The sequence below is a fragment of the Rutidosis leptorrhynchoides genome, chromosome 3 (genome assembly GCF_046630445.1).
Source record: "Rutidosis leptorrhynchoides isolate AG116_Rl617_1_P2 chromosome 3, CSIRO_AGI_Rlap_v1, whole genome shotgun sequence".
NCBI lineage: Eukaryota > Viridiplantae > Streptophyta > Magnoliopsida > Asterales > Asteraceae > Rutidosis > Rutidosis leptorrhynchoides.
Genome location: NC_092335.1, coordinates 635,530,564 through 635,547,080, shown reverse-complemented (window position 1 = coordinate 635,547,080; position 16,517 = coordinate 635,530,564). Strand labels below are relative to the sequence as shown.

General features: G+C 36.3%; 1 non-coding gene across 1 annotated transcript; it reads right to left on the bottom strand.

Moving 5' to 3' along the window:
* Window positions 1-287: 287 nt before the first annotated feature.
* On the bottom strand, window positions 288-394 carry LOC139903765 (small nucleolar RNA R71). The gene has a single exon (XR_011778558.1). It is a non-coding gene; the product is annotated as a small nucleolar RNA R71 (small nucleolar RNA).
* Between the last annotated feature and the right edge of the window lie 16,123 nt (window positions 395-16,517).

Below are 16,517 nucleotides of genomic sequence, written 5' to 3'. Positions count from 1 at the left end.
ATAATTGGAAGATCGAGGGTAACTTTTTCACGTTGATCAAGGATACATACTTTCATGGGTTGATAGATGAAAATCCGTTCGAACATATTCAACACTTTAATGATCTTTGTGATATTTACAAAACCAAAAACGTCACCGATGACGCTTTTAAGCTAAGGGCATTCCCCTTCACACTTCAAGGAGACGCAAAAGCTTGGATGCGAAGTTTACCATCCGATTCCATAAGGTCTTTTCAAGAATTAACAAACGAGTTTATCAATCATTTCTTTCCACCGTCAAAAGTAGAGCGGCTTAGAATGGAGATTAATGGGTTCACACAACGGGGTGATGAGCGTTTGTATGATGCATGAGTACGATTCAAGAAGCTACTAAGAGCTTGCCCACCGCATGGTTTGATGAAGAAGGAGTATATCAACACATTCTGTCGGGGTTGTAATACTTTTACGAAGCAATATCTTGATTCTTCATCCGGTGGGGTATTTATGTATAAATCACCAAATGCGGTCGAAATTATGTTAGAGGACATCTCGGCCAACATGTATGAATGGGCACCTTTACCGCGGGATTTGACAAGGAAAAGTGTAGCACAAGTCGAGAATTAAAATGGGCAAGTGACGCTTGCAAGCTTGAACAATCAATTTCAAACATTTGGGAAAGAATTGAAGAAGATTCAACGAACGGTAGTTGCAATGAAAGTAGGTTGTCAACGATGCGAGGGTCCACATCTCACAAAGAATTGTCTTCAAATTACTCAATGCAATCATATTGATCTAGATGATATTTCCATAAATTCGGATGCTCATGTGAACTACGTGAGTAATCAAAATTACCAACGGGGAGGAACATCTAACCAAAGCTACTACAATCCTAGTCAAAAACAAGTATCATTCACCAACCAAACCAATACACCACCTAGATTCACAAACCAAAACCGAAATCAAGGTTACAACAACTATAACCAAAACCGAAACAACAACTTCCAATACCAAAACCAACAACCTTACAACAACCAACTTTACAACAATCAAGCAAATTCAAATTATCAAAACAACCAAGGTTATAGTCAATCACAAAATAACCAAGGTTACAATCAACAACCTCAACAAAACAATCAACAATCCCAACCTTCGAAGAGCTTAGAAGAAATCGTGCAAAACTACATCAAGAAGGTAGAATCAACCAAAGCTTTTCTAATGAAAGAGAATGAGCTCTTGAAGCAACAACTCCGAAACCAACAAGCCTCATTCCAAAACCTTGAGATCACCGTTGGAAGAATTTCAAATCAAGTTGCCGAAAGACCACAAGGAACTTTACCTTCAAACACTCAAGTCAACCTGAATAATTACAACAACAACCGAAACAACCATTAAAACCACCAAAATAACACGAGTGTTATTTCTATCGAGAGCAACACTACCAATCAAATCCAAAATCAAGCGAGTTCATCAAATCCCACCAATACTTATGTTCAAGTGAACTCGATTGATTCAATCGAAGAGGATCAATCCGAATATCCTCAAGCTTTCAAGTTCGACATTGAAGGAGACAAGTTTGATTTTGATGAAGTGTTAGAAATTGATACTATCGACTATGGGGTATTCAAGTTTTCGAAAGATTTGGACGATGCAACATTCATTCCCTACCAAGTTAAAAGTGTAATGTCTATGGAGACTACCGAGTCGACATGCAAGGATTTAAAGGGTGATTTTAAGCAAATTCAATTTGGAAAGGTTGATAAAGAGCAAAAGGTCAAAACTTTATTGAATACGAAGGCGCAAAAGAACGAGGCCGAGGTTCTTGCTACATCAACTAAGGAGAAAAATGAGACACCGGTCTCACATCTTCAATCACTACATCCTACACATCTAAATGATGTGGATTGAAAGTCAACCTTATCCGACAACGAAAATAATTATGTTAAACTCCCCTTGGCGGAGGTACTTGAGAATATGCTCAACTATGGGAAATTTTTAAAGACACTCATGGCCAAAAAGAGAGATGTTGAGCAAGCATCCACCGCTTTCTTGAAAAAGGAGTGTGATGGAATTTTAAAGAAATGTAACCTACCATCAAAAATGGGTGATCCCGGACCTTTCCTTATCCCATGCAATGTAAACGGTTCGGAGATGCTCACATCTTTAGCCGATTCGGGAGCAAGTATCAACTTCATGTCTTATTCCGTTTACAAAAGGCTAGGCCTAGGTGATCTTTCACCCACTACAATGGGAGTCAAATTAATTGATCAATCAATTAACTCTGGTATGGGGATCACCGAAGACTTAATTGTTAAGGTGGGGGACATGGAATTTCCCATTGACTTTGTTATTGTTGATATAAAAGAAGACCCGGTTGTACCCCTTGTTTTAGGAAGGCCATTTTTGGCAACCGCGGGCTCTTTCTTTGACTTTAGGACCGGGAAATTGACTCTTCGGGATAAAAGAAAATGCATGAGCATAAAAACCAAACGTGTTAAAACACCATCAATGCCATTGACCACACCACAAGTTGTTGCTAGTATGCAATGCATTGCAAGCACAAGGCAACTAGGTCCACCAATTAAAGGTAGTGGGGGATTAACTAAGGGAATTCAAGGTAAAGCCAAAAATCAAAATGACATTGTTGACAAGTCTATGCGAAAGTTATTTGGGCGGGTGCATCGGGCTTCATCCAAAAAGGATGAACACTTGAGAAAATGCCTAGTGTCAAATTTGTCAAAACATGAGAAAGTCAAACTTAATGAGTTAATCAATGAAACTAAGGTAATGAATGATTGGATAATGTCAATGTTAAGTGGTGGTGGTAATGAAAATGTTTCCCTTAGTTCAAAGGGAAGGGAAGTTTACCACTCCGGGATTAGTTGAAATCTCAAGGGGATGGGATTCGGGTGATAGACTCGTTAAAAACTTTTCACAATTGTGTATATAATTACTTTTAATTGCATTCCATTTAGAATTGTATGATATTCCTTTTCTTAGTGCATTTTTATGTTTTTGTATTGCATGCATATGGGTAAAACTGAAAAACGTCAAAAATAGTTTGTGAATGGGTCAAAATGGACTTAAAATTGTAAAAACTGCAATCAGGTACAAAAGCGGCACTTTTGTCCTAGGAGCGGCGCTTTTCTCTTCCAAGAGCGACGCTTCTTCCACAAGAGCGGCACTTTAACCTGCAATTTTGTGTCAAAAATGAATAGTAGCCAAGAACGGCGCTTTTGTTTTCAAAAGCGGCTTTTAGTTCGCCTAGAGCGACGCTTTTCTTTCAAAAGCGACGCTTCTGTTTTGTCAGGAGCGGCGCTCCTATTTGAAAAGCGGCGCTTTTGTATCTGCTACTTAAGAATTCTGCATGACCAAAACTTCATTTTTTCACACCCAACTTCAATTTTCTCTCTAATAGCGGCGCATCTATAACCCTAATCAACCTAAATCGACCCAAGGCTTCAAATTTCATCAATTTTCTTGCAAATCCTTATTATCTAACATGGGAAAAGTAAGAATCTATCATTTTAATTCACTCTTTAACATGATTTGATTGATTTTTACCATTTTTCTCTTTATGCTTAATTCGTAGTTATGCTTGATTTATGATTTTAATGGCCAATTTGTTGATGAATCTATAATACATTGATGTTTATTAACATGATTTACATGCTTTGTTACATAGATTTCAACTTTGAAATTCTAGGGTTCATCTAATTTGGGGGATTTTGATTTTGAGCCAAATTAGAGTGTTAATTGTTATTGTTGATGCTTAATTGTTAGTCTACCATGATTATCTTGCTTTGAATCCATCTTTCATGCTTGTATGATTTGTAATTGAAAATTAGGGTTCATAAGCTAGGGTTTTGAATGAGTTTGACCAATTTGAGCAATGTGATTAGTGATAATGTGCTTGTTTGCGGTATATTTATGCTATAACATGAAGAATTGATATAATTTGATGAATGCTCTTGTCTTAGTCAAATTTTGAACTAATTAGGCTTTGACTAGGGTTGACTTTTTGCAACTGATTCATGTTGACCATGTTTGACCAAGATGAGCTTACTAGTTGAATATAATGCATGTTTAGCTTATGATACTACATATGATTTATAATTGATTACATGAGCTAAATGTTGCAACTTTGTGTAAAGTTTGAAATTTCACCAAATTGTTTGTCTTGTTTGATTTCACATATTAACCATGTCTAAATGCAATTGTTTTATTCATGTATGATATACACGCACATGTTTTGCATGATGAAATTAATTGTGAATCTTTGAAATCAACTTGGAAATTATGATTGGACTTTGAAGAAAAATTGTTTATGTGCTAACTTTTATCTCTCCACAATGTTTTTCTCTTGTTGTCTTATCTTGTAGACTAACGTACCAACAAAGTCACATGGTGGCTCAGCAAGCGAAGCAAAACGACAAAAGAGTATTGGAATTAAGGGTAGGGGTAAACGCCCAGCTCAACAAGAGGTTGAGGTTGAAGATGAGGAAATGCCACAAATCCCAGAGGATATCCAAAGACTCTCATCAGACCCGTGGTTACACAAAATTTTGCTTAACCCACGTTTTAGAGCGGGCTTGGAGCTTAGGCTCAAGGACAATTTCTATCCTGGGAAAACCATTGACTGGTCTCTTCTGACCGGTCTTACTAATGAGGTTGAGAGTCTTTTTGCGGCTCTATATGGGGACTTATCAATCAACCCTTAGGTTCCCATATTCAGGTATAATGAGCCCATTTACACGGTCCCAACCCTAGAGTTCACTTCTACCTTGATTGTAAACTTTAAGGTAGGAACAATCACTGACCAAGATTACATGACCTTTAATTTGGGCGGGCAACAAAGAAAGATGAGCATGCTTCAATTCATTAGAGCCCTGGGAATTTACACCGAATTTAGAAACACCGATGGACTTTGGGATTTCCTTTTGTCTTGCAAAATCCCAAACACCAACCCTCAAGAAGTTAATTACCCTACGGCCTGGAACCGAATAAGTGATGGAATCTTTTGCCCGGGTAAAACTGTAGCCAACACCCTTAAGACACATGAACTTCGGATAATAGCCCGCTTCATTGCGAACATGGTTAACTACCGTTTCCATAGCAATGATAAAATGTCTTATTTAGACATTTGGCTCACTTTCCGAGTTGCCAATAGGAAACATGTTCATGTTCCCCATGTGATTGCTGACTATCTTTTCGATAAAACTGGGACATAAGGGAAGAGAGATACTGTGGGTGGTGTATTTGTGACACAGATAGCAAGGTATTTGAGAATTGATGTCTCGAGATTCACGGCCAACGAAATGGCTAAGTTTGGGTATGCAGATTTTAAAGGAGGTAAGATTTTGAAAAGGGACATGAACAAAATTATGAGAAAGTGGTTTGATCTAAATGCCATCGGGAGAAATGAAGAAGAAGAAGAAGAAGAAGAAGAAGAAGAAGAAAGGGTGAGGCATGAATATGAAACGGGTAATGTAGGAGCGAGTAGTGGAACACAAGGTGCCGGGAGTAGTGCTCCGAGTGGGTATGACCAAGCTTGGCTTGAAAATCAATTTAACCAACTCAATTTTAACCAAGAAAACTAAGCATACGAGGCTAGTTACCACTTCTCGGGGCTACGTGCGGTTTCACAATGGCAAGTCCATTGTGGCCAATTAAGCCACATGGACCCGAATGCACCCCAACCTTTTCCTCCCACATACAACACGTATGATCTTCAGCATCCTAGAACTCAACCTTTCATTGACTATGACCCAAATGAAGCATATAGGAGAGCCGAGGAATTTGAGCATTTTGAACGTTTAAGACAACAACAGGAGCCAAACGAGTGGAATAGGCCACCTAATTATGATGATTATGCAAATTCGGACCAATCCGGAAACTCTTACTCAGGAGAGTATAGTTGGTGGTAATTCTTATTGTTGTGCTCTCGCTCTCTTTGCTCATGGTCTAGTTATAACTTTTAATATTTGAATTGTGAAACTTTTTATTTGAATTGTTAGCATGTAATAATTATGGGCGGATGGTTTGGGAGCTTTTGAACAATTTGTTGATGATCGTGATGTGTTTGAGATGGTGAAAACATTTTAATTTGTCTTTGATGTTAGCTATTCGTATCCGAAGGGCTTGTGATTCCCGGATAAAACAATTTGAATTGGAATTTGGCATGTAATAACTCGACACTATTTAGGATTATGATGTTTTATTTATTGTTGATTGTGTGTTTAATGTCGATTTGATATGTTGGTTGATTCGTCGAATTATGCATGTGTGATGTTGATCATTGTTATATTGTGCTTGTTTGTTGAAGCATTGAGATTATCTTTTGCATATGATCTTGTTGAAGTAGGTGAATTGATTGAATATTTCATTATGATGATGGATGTTTGTATAATTTGGTTGTTATCTTGGGAGCACTATGACTTTTTTGTAGGCGCTCATACTCCCCCGAGTATGGCCCCGCATATTTTGTACCTTGTGAGCATACTTCAATTATAGCGAATGCCATATGTACTTGGCTCCTTCTTTTGGCTCAACAAGTGGTGCAACAATATGCAAGTGAATTTGGTGATTAAGTTTCTCGAATGGTAACAACAAAGATCATTTGATCTTCGCCGGTTTTTATTTTCTTCCCTCTCATCTTCTCTATTTCAAAATGTCCCTCATTTTCACTTATTCTATCGCTTTAATGCAATGAGGGCATTGCATACGCTAAATGTAGGGGGAGAGTTAAAATTTTAGGCCATTTTTAAACTTTTTCCGATAAACTAGTCACATATACTCTCTAAAGATTTAAACTTGCATTGTCGAACAATTATTGGAACAAGTTTTTAACCATTACACTAATTCATATCATAAATACTAAAATGGTTGAAACTTGTAAAATTTTCAAACTTTTTGGGAAAAGTAAAGTCTTTTCCTTGATTTTCAAAACTTAAGGAAGTAAAGTCTTCCTTTTGCTTCATTCTTGTGATTCACCAAGTGAAAGTAAAGTCTTTCACTTTTCTTATGATTTTGCGCGAAAATGATAAAATTTTGAGAAAAATCAAATTTATGCTTGAAAGTTAAAGTCTTTGATGCATGTGCACCAAAACTAAGTGTTTAAAGCTTTATGCTTTAACACTTCCGGATGAATCGAGTCCATCCATTGTAGGGAGTCAAGTCTCCCGAATGTCGCATTACTTGGTGTAGGAGACTTCCTAATCTACACCATTTCATATTGACATTGGTTGTCTCATCATTTCACAATGTTTCAACCGATGTATCATACCGTGGGAAGAGGAGCCTTGAGCTTCACAAAGTGCTATCCTTTTTAGGAGTGATGACTTCGTGCTAGTGTTGCTAGACAACACAACCCATAGCCAAAACGTATGGCACCCTTGCGCTTGCAATTAACAGAAAGGTAGTAACTACTTCCTACCTTTTCTAAAAATAAGCATAAAAGCTTGTTATGTGGGAAGTAGATAAGCATCATCTCATGTTGGAAGTAAAGTCTTCCAAACTTGAAAGTAAAGTCTTCCAAGTTATGTTTGTTCCAAGCTTGGGAGTAAAGTCTCCCAAGTCAAGCTCGATTATTTGAAAGGAAGTTAAAGTCTTCCTAGTGCTTCAAAAATTTGGAATTGGCGGACTCTCTTATTTAGCCATGTGTGGCCCTAATTCCACGAACCTCCGTCAATGCTTTCGCCCTACTAAGAGATAAACCATAGAGTTGTGATAGAAAGCTTGATGAGTGCCAGTTACCCCGTGCTCGGGTAACCAAATAAAGGTGGGGTACCCAGTCCCTTACCATTGGCACACCCACCTTAACCCTATACTTGGAATTGACGATATATAATTGACGACATATACTTGGAATTGACGATCATTCTTGGAATTGACGAAAAATAGGCGTTTTGAGGGTATGGAGGTGGAAGAGGGATAGCCATTGCGGGTTGATGAGGTGAGCATTCTTTTGGAAGCGTATTCTTTACACGATGCATTTCATGATTAATGTTGATGTCTGCGATTTTCATAGCCCTTATTCACTTCGGGGTGCATTTTACATACTTTGGGTACACTTTGAGTTTGTTTGAGTAGACTTGTATTTGATATGATCAATTTGTTTGATGAGTTTATGACTATCCCGTGAATCGTACATATTTGGTCAATGTCAAGGAGATCAAGTTCGAGTTTGTAATGATTTGATACTATTGTGATTGGTGTTTGATGACCTTCTCGTAGATGAAGTTGACTTTGACCGGGGGCATGATTGGTTCGGGTAGACTTAGGCTTGAATTGTATTTATGTTAGTGTTTGAGGATTGAAGATTTGAAGATACTATTTGGAGCTTGAGTTAAGCTTGTGTTAGTAGAAAGAAGAGGATGATTGTGCTTGGTCCTAGCAAGTGCAAGTTTTTGGAGAACGCCATTACCGCCTAGTGCATATTCATGAAAGGTATCATTTTGAGCTTAACCTTCTTGTGCTTTGGCAATGTTCACTTATTTGTTCTCTATCTCTAAAGCTTGTTTTGTCGATTGTTTGATTGAGGACAAGCAAAGGTTCAAATGTAGGGGGTTTGATATCGCTCCATTTATATATATTTTATTTCACGATATCTACCTCACTTTGCTCGATTTTTGACTATCTCGGAGCCTATTTAGTGTGTTATTGAGCTAATTGGTAAATTAAGGGCTAAGGAGTTGATTTGGTGTAAAATTGACCAAATCATGAGCAAAATTGGCTAAGAAAATGACAAGTGCAGGAAACAGCTCCAAAAGTGCCGCTCCTGTAAAGGAGTGCCGCTCCTGAAGGCCCAAAAGCGTCATTCCATAAGGAAAAGCGGCGCTATTGTGCACGATTTGTCTCCATTTTTCATCAGTGAGCAGAAGCGCCGTTCTAAATGTCAAAAGCGTCGCTCCTGATCAGCCAAAAGCGTCGCTCCTCAACAAAATCGTCGCCCCTATTCAGAGCCAAAAGTGGTGTTCCAAAGTCAAAAGTGTCGCTCCTCACCAAGCCAAAAGCGCCGCTCCTGAAGTAAAAGCGGCGCTCTTGACGCTGTTTCAGCCCAGATTTTCAGCACTAAAAGGAACGAGATTAGGTCATTTTTCATATGCATCTTTGGGAGCAGCTGCTTAAGGTCCGAATTTCACATACAAAACCCTAATTTCATCATCCATTGGTGTTTAAGGGTGGATTCAAGGAAGCTAGCTCAAGATTCATCATTGTTTAGCTTAGATCTTCATCTTCTTTACATTTTGAGTTGTAATCTTCACTTTACTTTTCATATTTAGCATTGGTTACTTATAATAACTTGAAGATGATGATGATTTACATTTCTATACTTATTATTAGTTTAATTTTAACTATGATTGGCTAAATCTCTTGTGTTTGTTTATCTATGAATCTCTAATGCTAGTGTTTGCCCCAAATCAATTGATTATTATTGTTTGGATGAATTACATGATCATGTGTTGTTGAGTTGGCTAAAGATCCATTACTATGAGTTTGTTTTAGACTTGACTTTGATTACGTATGTTGTGTAGCTCTCTTAGTGATTTGAGAAGTGAATCAATATGTGCTTCAACACCTTAGGTGATCTAGACAACTAGCTTAGGAATTGCAAGTGATTGTGTTCTTGATCTAGGTTGGTTTTCAATTGGCCTCTAGTCAACATGTTAATGCCGATTATCTTAAGTGATTTCGATAGTTGGGGGTTTTAAGTGATTTTAACCTAAGCTCAATCTCAATGACCTAATCATACTTAACTCGATCTTAAGATGTAAAGCTTATGTGAATTCGTGGAGTATCATTTGATTTGAGGTTTAGTAGTGATGCTAAACATTTAATAGTTCAACAACTAATGATATAGCAATATAGGCAAAAATGGGGCATGCCAAGCATAGGGAGGATTAGATAATTGAACACGTCTTAGTTAATTTGTTTTAAGTCTTAATACTTCACTACTTGTCTCTTGTTACTAGTTTAATTGATAAATTTAGGTTTGTTTAATTGTGCAAGTTTTAGTTGTTAGTTGATATCAATCGAAACCTCCCCAATCAAACAAACCCTAGGACAATTGATAGTTTCAAATATCCGACTTACACCGTGTCTCTTGGGACGAACTTGATAAGAATACTTACATTAAAGTGCTATAATAACCGGTTTCTAAGTGCTCGTTAGTTGTGTGTGCTTGATTGTAGTGTTTAAATTAAATATAAATTTAGAGGGTAAAAGATGTATATTGCACGAACACATCAGATGTAAATGTGGTTTGATGCTCGATATTTTGTTATAAGTTTGTTGATGCAACTTCATGAGCCTTTAATCGATAAAAAACAACTCGAAACCATGAAATTGGGTTAATACCAGTAAGTGAACTAATGTTACTCTTCTTAGCTACCCGTGTGTGTAAGATCATACACGCATAGGATAGCGTCTCAGACGCGAGTAAGTCTTACTCGTGTTCATGATCTCAACCGCGCATTTAAGTATGTTACACACGTGTGTATGTGGTTTTCCGCGCGTATAGGATTTTAGCCGTATGTGTATATTTGTCAGGTCAAAGGGTACGCGTGTGCTTTTACCCGAGCGTGTGACAGATTTTGACGCGCGATAAACAGAATCACGTGCGTGTGTGTCCTGTCAGTTTATGGGTTAAATGTAATTACTGACCAAAGTGTATGTTTGATGTATTATAAAGTTTTAAGCTTTTGTTATGTTGTTATAAATGACTTGAATGATATACAGACTCAGTATATATTGTTTTCAGGTGATAAAGACATGGAGAAGGCTCAGTGACATAAGACTTCTGAGCGTCTTCTCGAGCTGGTAATTCGTGAGTGGAACTATCTCCGAATAGAGTTTAAGTAGCAAGCCATGCTATTGTTGTTTATAATTATCATGCTTAGATTATGTTTGTATGCTTGTTGTTATATGATGTATGTGCGCGATGTATTTGACACAAGTTGGACCTGAGGAGGTTGAAGTCCGTATGAGGTCAACCGGGCCTGGGGAGGTTGGGTCCAGGTCCTGCTGTCTAAGTAGTATAGCATAAAGGGACGCATGTGTGGCGTCCAAAGAGTTGTGCAGTTGATTTAGCAGGAAGGACTATCGGTAAACCCTATCCCGACCAGCTTGTGGTTGTAGGCTCATAGAAGCCGCCAATCCTCGTATTGTTTTGATTGTTTCTTTACTGATGAATGTTTGATGCTTATTGTCACGACCCTACTTTTTCCGTTATCTTTTACCATTTGTATTTAACGTTCATTAATTGATATTCGTGCCACGTCATTTCTATGACTTATATTATTATTTTAGTAATAATATATTCCTTATTATGTGTTATATGAATATTTGTATTCGTATTTACCATTGTACGTTTCTACGTGTCGTGGATTTTTATCCGGCGAATTATTTCGGTTTTCAAACCAACGGTTAGACTTTTGAGATTTTTGAATCCAAATTATTTTACTTATGATATTTTTATATCATATGAATATATATAGTATTTATATATTTTTATTTTTCGCGTGTGCGTAATTCTTCCGAATATTTAATCACGTAACGGTGTTTTCGCGTTTTGGGTTTCGTTCGGGCTTTCGGGCCACAAGCAAATACACATAGCATCATGAAATGGGCCAAAAGGGGCCCACCCTTCCCCTTGGTTTAACTTACAATTCAACCTAAACCTATTTTCTTTTTCTCCTTCATCTCTTTTTTTTCTTTTTGTGGCCGTCACCCTCATCACCATTGTCATCATCATTTCATCATCAATTTTTACTTGGATCAAAGGGCTTTCATCATAATCGGATTCACCATATCATTCTCTACGCATCTATACTAATCATTTCTTGATTAGGGTATAAACCATAACCCAAGCTTTTTCATTTCTATGTATTTTTACTTTTTTTAATCATATTATGATAGTATAGTACTTGTGTATTGTTGTATTGATGATTTGATGCGTAGAAATACTCGTTTATGTATGTTTTCGGTTTGATAAATTTTGGACAACGGACTTTTTATTAAAATCAGTACACTTAACAGATGTTTTTGGTTAAATAAAGTGATTTATAAGTTCCTCTCATCAAGACAATAATTTTAGGCTTTGGATTCTTGTTGTTTCGAGTTTCAGATCAAAAGTTATGCCCGATTTAGGGTTTTGATGAAATTAAAATATAAAAGCTTGTGATATCAGTTTTGGTCCGACTTTGTGACCATTTTTGGAGCCTCTAGGGTGTACCATTGGGTTAGGATTGATGATTGGATGAACATTCATGTTCGGGTCATCGAAATCCGAGCCACGGATCACCAAGAATGGCTAAAACAAGTTTTAATCCGATTAATGAAAATGTTTGGTTCATGGCTGTAGGTCACGACTTATGAACTAACCTTAGGGTGTTCTTGAGTTCACTAATGTGTCGGGTTGGTTGGTTAGATGAGGATATATATAAAATTCATCGAAAACCGACACCCGGGGCTCAAGTTATGACCCGACGAACTTTTAATTAAACTTATGGTTATAAAATTGAACCTTAGGTTATAAATAATGATTTACATTATAATTAGATTACTTATGTTATAAAAGTAATTATTTTTTATTAAGACTTATGATATATATTTATTATATCATTTAATAATTAAATTATGATTTAATTATTCTTATAATTAAACTTATGATTAATAATACATTTATTATTAATGAAAATACTTATGGTGAGTATTAAACTTATATTATGGGATCATTATATCAAGACTTATAATAAAGATTAATTAATTATTTATTTGTTATAAGACTTAGTTATTATTTAATTATAAATTAATTATTAAATACTTATGGTTTAATAATTATATTAAATACTTATGATATGTTTAATAATTCATTATTAATTAATAATACTTATGATATGATTAAAAATTCATTATAATTAATAATACTTATGTTATGATTAATATTTAATTAATTAAATAAATACTTATGTTATATTAATTATATCATTTAAACTTATGTTAACTTTATAATTTAATTTAATTTAATTTAATTTAACTTATGATATGACATGATTATACAAGTATGACTTTAAATAACATTATAAATTATATTATTAATATAATTTACACTTTTATTTTCAATGTTGACCAAGTTTGGCCAAGGTTGACTTTTGAGTTGACTTTCGGTTACCTTTGACTTTCAGTTGACTTTTGTTGACTTTTCTAATTAAGGAAACTTTCCTAAGATAGAAAATTTCCAAAAATAGAAACTTTCCAAAAATGAAAACTTTCCAAAAATGGAAACCTGCTAAAAATAAAAACTTTCTAAAAATAGAAAGTACGTGTTATACGCTGTCCTGATTATACCGAAACATGCGAAGTGTTGTTCTATGCTTATTTACAACAAGTACTATAGCTATCATACTAAGACTTGACCTAAGTTAGTTATTTATATCGACCTGCTTTATTTATAGATCGGCGTTGTGGTCATTCTTGATCACTTTATCTTTTGCTGTTCGCTTTACTGTGTTGTTGCTTCCTTTACGTTAAGATGAGTTATAGTCCCATTTTTCTATTTTAAATCTTTTAGGATGAGAATACATGCAATTTATTTTACATATTGGACACAAGTGAAAATTGGTTTAAATTATTCATTGTGAGTCGAACGAAAATATTCCCTAATCTGGTAATTTTAATCACTCGTTTCTACTGGTGAACGCGAATCATATGGATAGATCTATCGGGCCTGACAGCCACATTTCGTGCTAGTCGCGCTAGCAGTTATAGACGAAATGTATTAGTACTTCGTATTTTGGAAGATACACATGTTCAGTGTATATTGTTATATTGATTTTTGTTAAGGGTAAGGAGTTGTTAAGTGATTACCAGGTGGCTCACGGGTTAATGGAATAATGTTTTCGATCATAATGAGTCTTTGTGTTTTCGAACATAAATTTTTTTCGAACATAATTTTTTTTGTGACAGAGCCGTTAAGGGTACTTGACGGGCCATCACACTTATGCTTGGTCTCTTAGATAGTTTCATTCACTTAGCTTCATGCTAATCTCCCACATTCCTCCCTTGCAAATTTAAGGTTGTTGTATACTGGTTAGCAGGGTGTTGGCTGGTAAAGACATGTTTGGCAAAAGACGAACTCTGATCTGTTTTGTGTTTAAGTATCAGGTGTTTTAAGTAACACCAATTTAGTAACCTAATGTATGTAATAAACTATGTTGAAGTTAATCTTTTAATATAATGAATGACATGGTTGTTTGAATATTAAAATACTTCTGTTGTGAAATAAAAAAAATGGCCGTTGTTACGCCTCAGGTTTGGGCAGTGTGGTAATGAATGGAAACTCATGGGTTTGGAAATCGACAATGTGAGTTATCGGGGTAGTTTGGTATTTGCGAATTTTGGAACAGGTCAACCAACGTGATTGGCTCGATATTCCATGGTATGTGAAATATGTGGGTGGGTTTGAGCTTCTCTAACTAGGGAAATTGGGTGTCGAAGGGTGTCACATAGAGTGCGTTCGACAGGTACTCGGGTTGTGGATGATGATTGCTTCAACAAGGTTTCTTCGAGGGTGACCAATTAGGAATCTATAGAAGATGATGGAGTGGATAATCTATAAGTCCCGAAACTTGAGGTTTCAAGATATTGTTGAGGGTATCGAAAACTCGGTGTGAGTTTGATATCCGGCGTAAGTATCGGGCTAGTGGGAGTTAGACGGCCAGTGGGAGTTATGGAGACGGTTATGCGACATGGGTCTCTTATTTTCACAGGATTAGTTCATTGATTCCTGAACACTAGGGTACTCGAGTACTTGTTTTACTCTCCAATGGCAACGACATTTTCGACTAACTAATGGTATGAACCATCTTTCTTCTCGGGTAGCCGCAATTTAAATCTTGCTCTTATAGTGAGAGGATACTTGGGAATTAGAAATGAGTTGTGAATTCATAGCGCTATGAGGTGGTTCAGTGTACCAACGTGGAAGCGGAAAGTTGAAAGGTGTAGATACACCAACGTGGAAGCGGAAAGTTGAAAGGTGTAGATTTTGAGGTTGTGACTGTGTTCTCACTTGAGCCTAGATGAAGAGTCTACGAGGGCGTTTGTTGGATTTTATGATTGCTGGGAAGGATAATTATAGATAGACGAAAATTCTATACGGGTGATCGTTGACATGTCGGTGACAGGATTGGATGTGTCTGCAGCAATGAGTGAGGCGATTTGTCTCTTGTGAAATCTTGTAATTGAAGTTTTACATAGTTAAATGGATATTTTAGTGTAAGAAGATGATATTCTTGTATAAGAAAATTTTGGTGCAGAAATTGAGATGGTCCAATCTAATAAGGAAGATTGGATTATTACTCAGTATTTTGGGTGTCGAATGTCCCAAAGTGTGGAGGAGCGGTGTCTCCCAGATGGTTATCCGGCGGTGTTCTAAAGAAGTTCTATAATCAGATGATCTAGAATTACAGTGAGTATGATTGAGCAACGTTGACGGCTGAGGCGGTTTTACTCATAGATTTCGACTAGGTGATGTTAAAGAACTCTTTATCGAAAGTCTGCCAGTTCGACGTGATGGATTATGTGTCTCCCAAGTGCTATTGGCGGTATACATGGGTTCCTTGACGAAGTTGGAATGGAAGTCGCTCTAGGGTTTGCTCAAAGTCTTTAAGTGGGAGATTGTTGGTCTTGTGGAGATTGTTGAACAAGAAAAAAAGGAAGAGACGAGGAAACATAGGAGAAAGGACCCCTCGTTGGCGAGTGATGTGTCAAGAGCCGCGGAAGGAAAAGTCAAAACGCGATATTTGGTGTCGTGTTGTTTGGTCTTTCGGATGTGATAAGGGCCGCGATTCGCGATGATAGGGTTGCCAAATGTGACTTGGTGCCTGACTCGGCTTAAGTTTCCTTACTGTGTTTACTTCTATTAATACTAATCCTAGCCTTCTGTGATGTGTGTACACCAAATTATTGGTGAAAAATCTTTGGTTTTCCCCTCTAAACTTTGTCTTGGTATGCCGTATTTTATATAACAATGATTAAAAAATAGATGAATGTTAAGAATTTTCATTCTAAAAAGAGAAACTTACGGTTCTTTTAACATTTGTAATGGCATCACAAAGACTTTTGCTCCCATTTAAAAATTTTTCAAATTCTGCCACTTAAATACTTAATAATTAATATATTACTTTGCAACTGTTACTTATTTTCAAATAAACTAAAATAAAAACATTTAACACTTTGACACTTGCAGAGTATTATAGTATACTATACAATACTGTAAAGCATACTGTAAAGCATGATGGTCGTGTACATAACAAAATTAGGTTGTATAATTATTACCAAACGAATGTAGTACTCTGTATTACCTACCCTGACTATTTTAGTACGGCTTACAAATTAATCAGTTATATATTTAACTTTACCGTTAAAAATAATCATTTCCTATAAAGAGTAGCCTAATATATTACAGAAGTTTGAAGTACAAACTTGAGACATTTTTATACTACTGTAATATAAATTACTATCACTGACCTATAAAAAAGA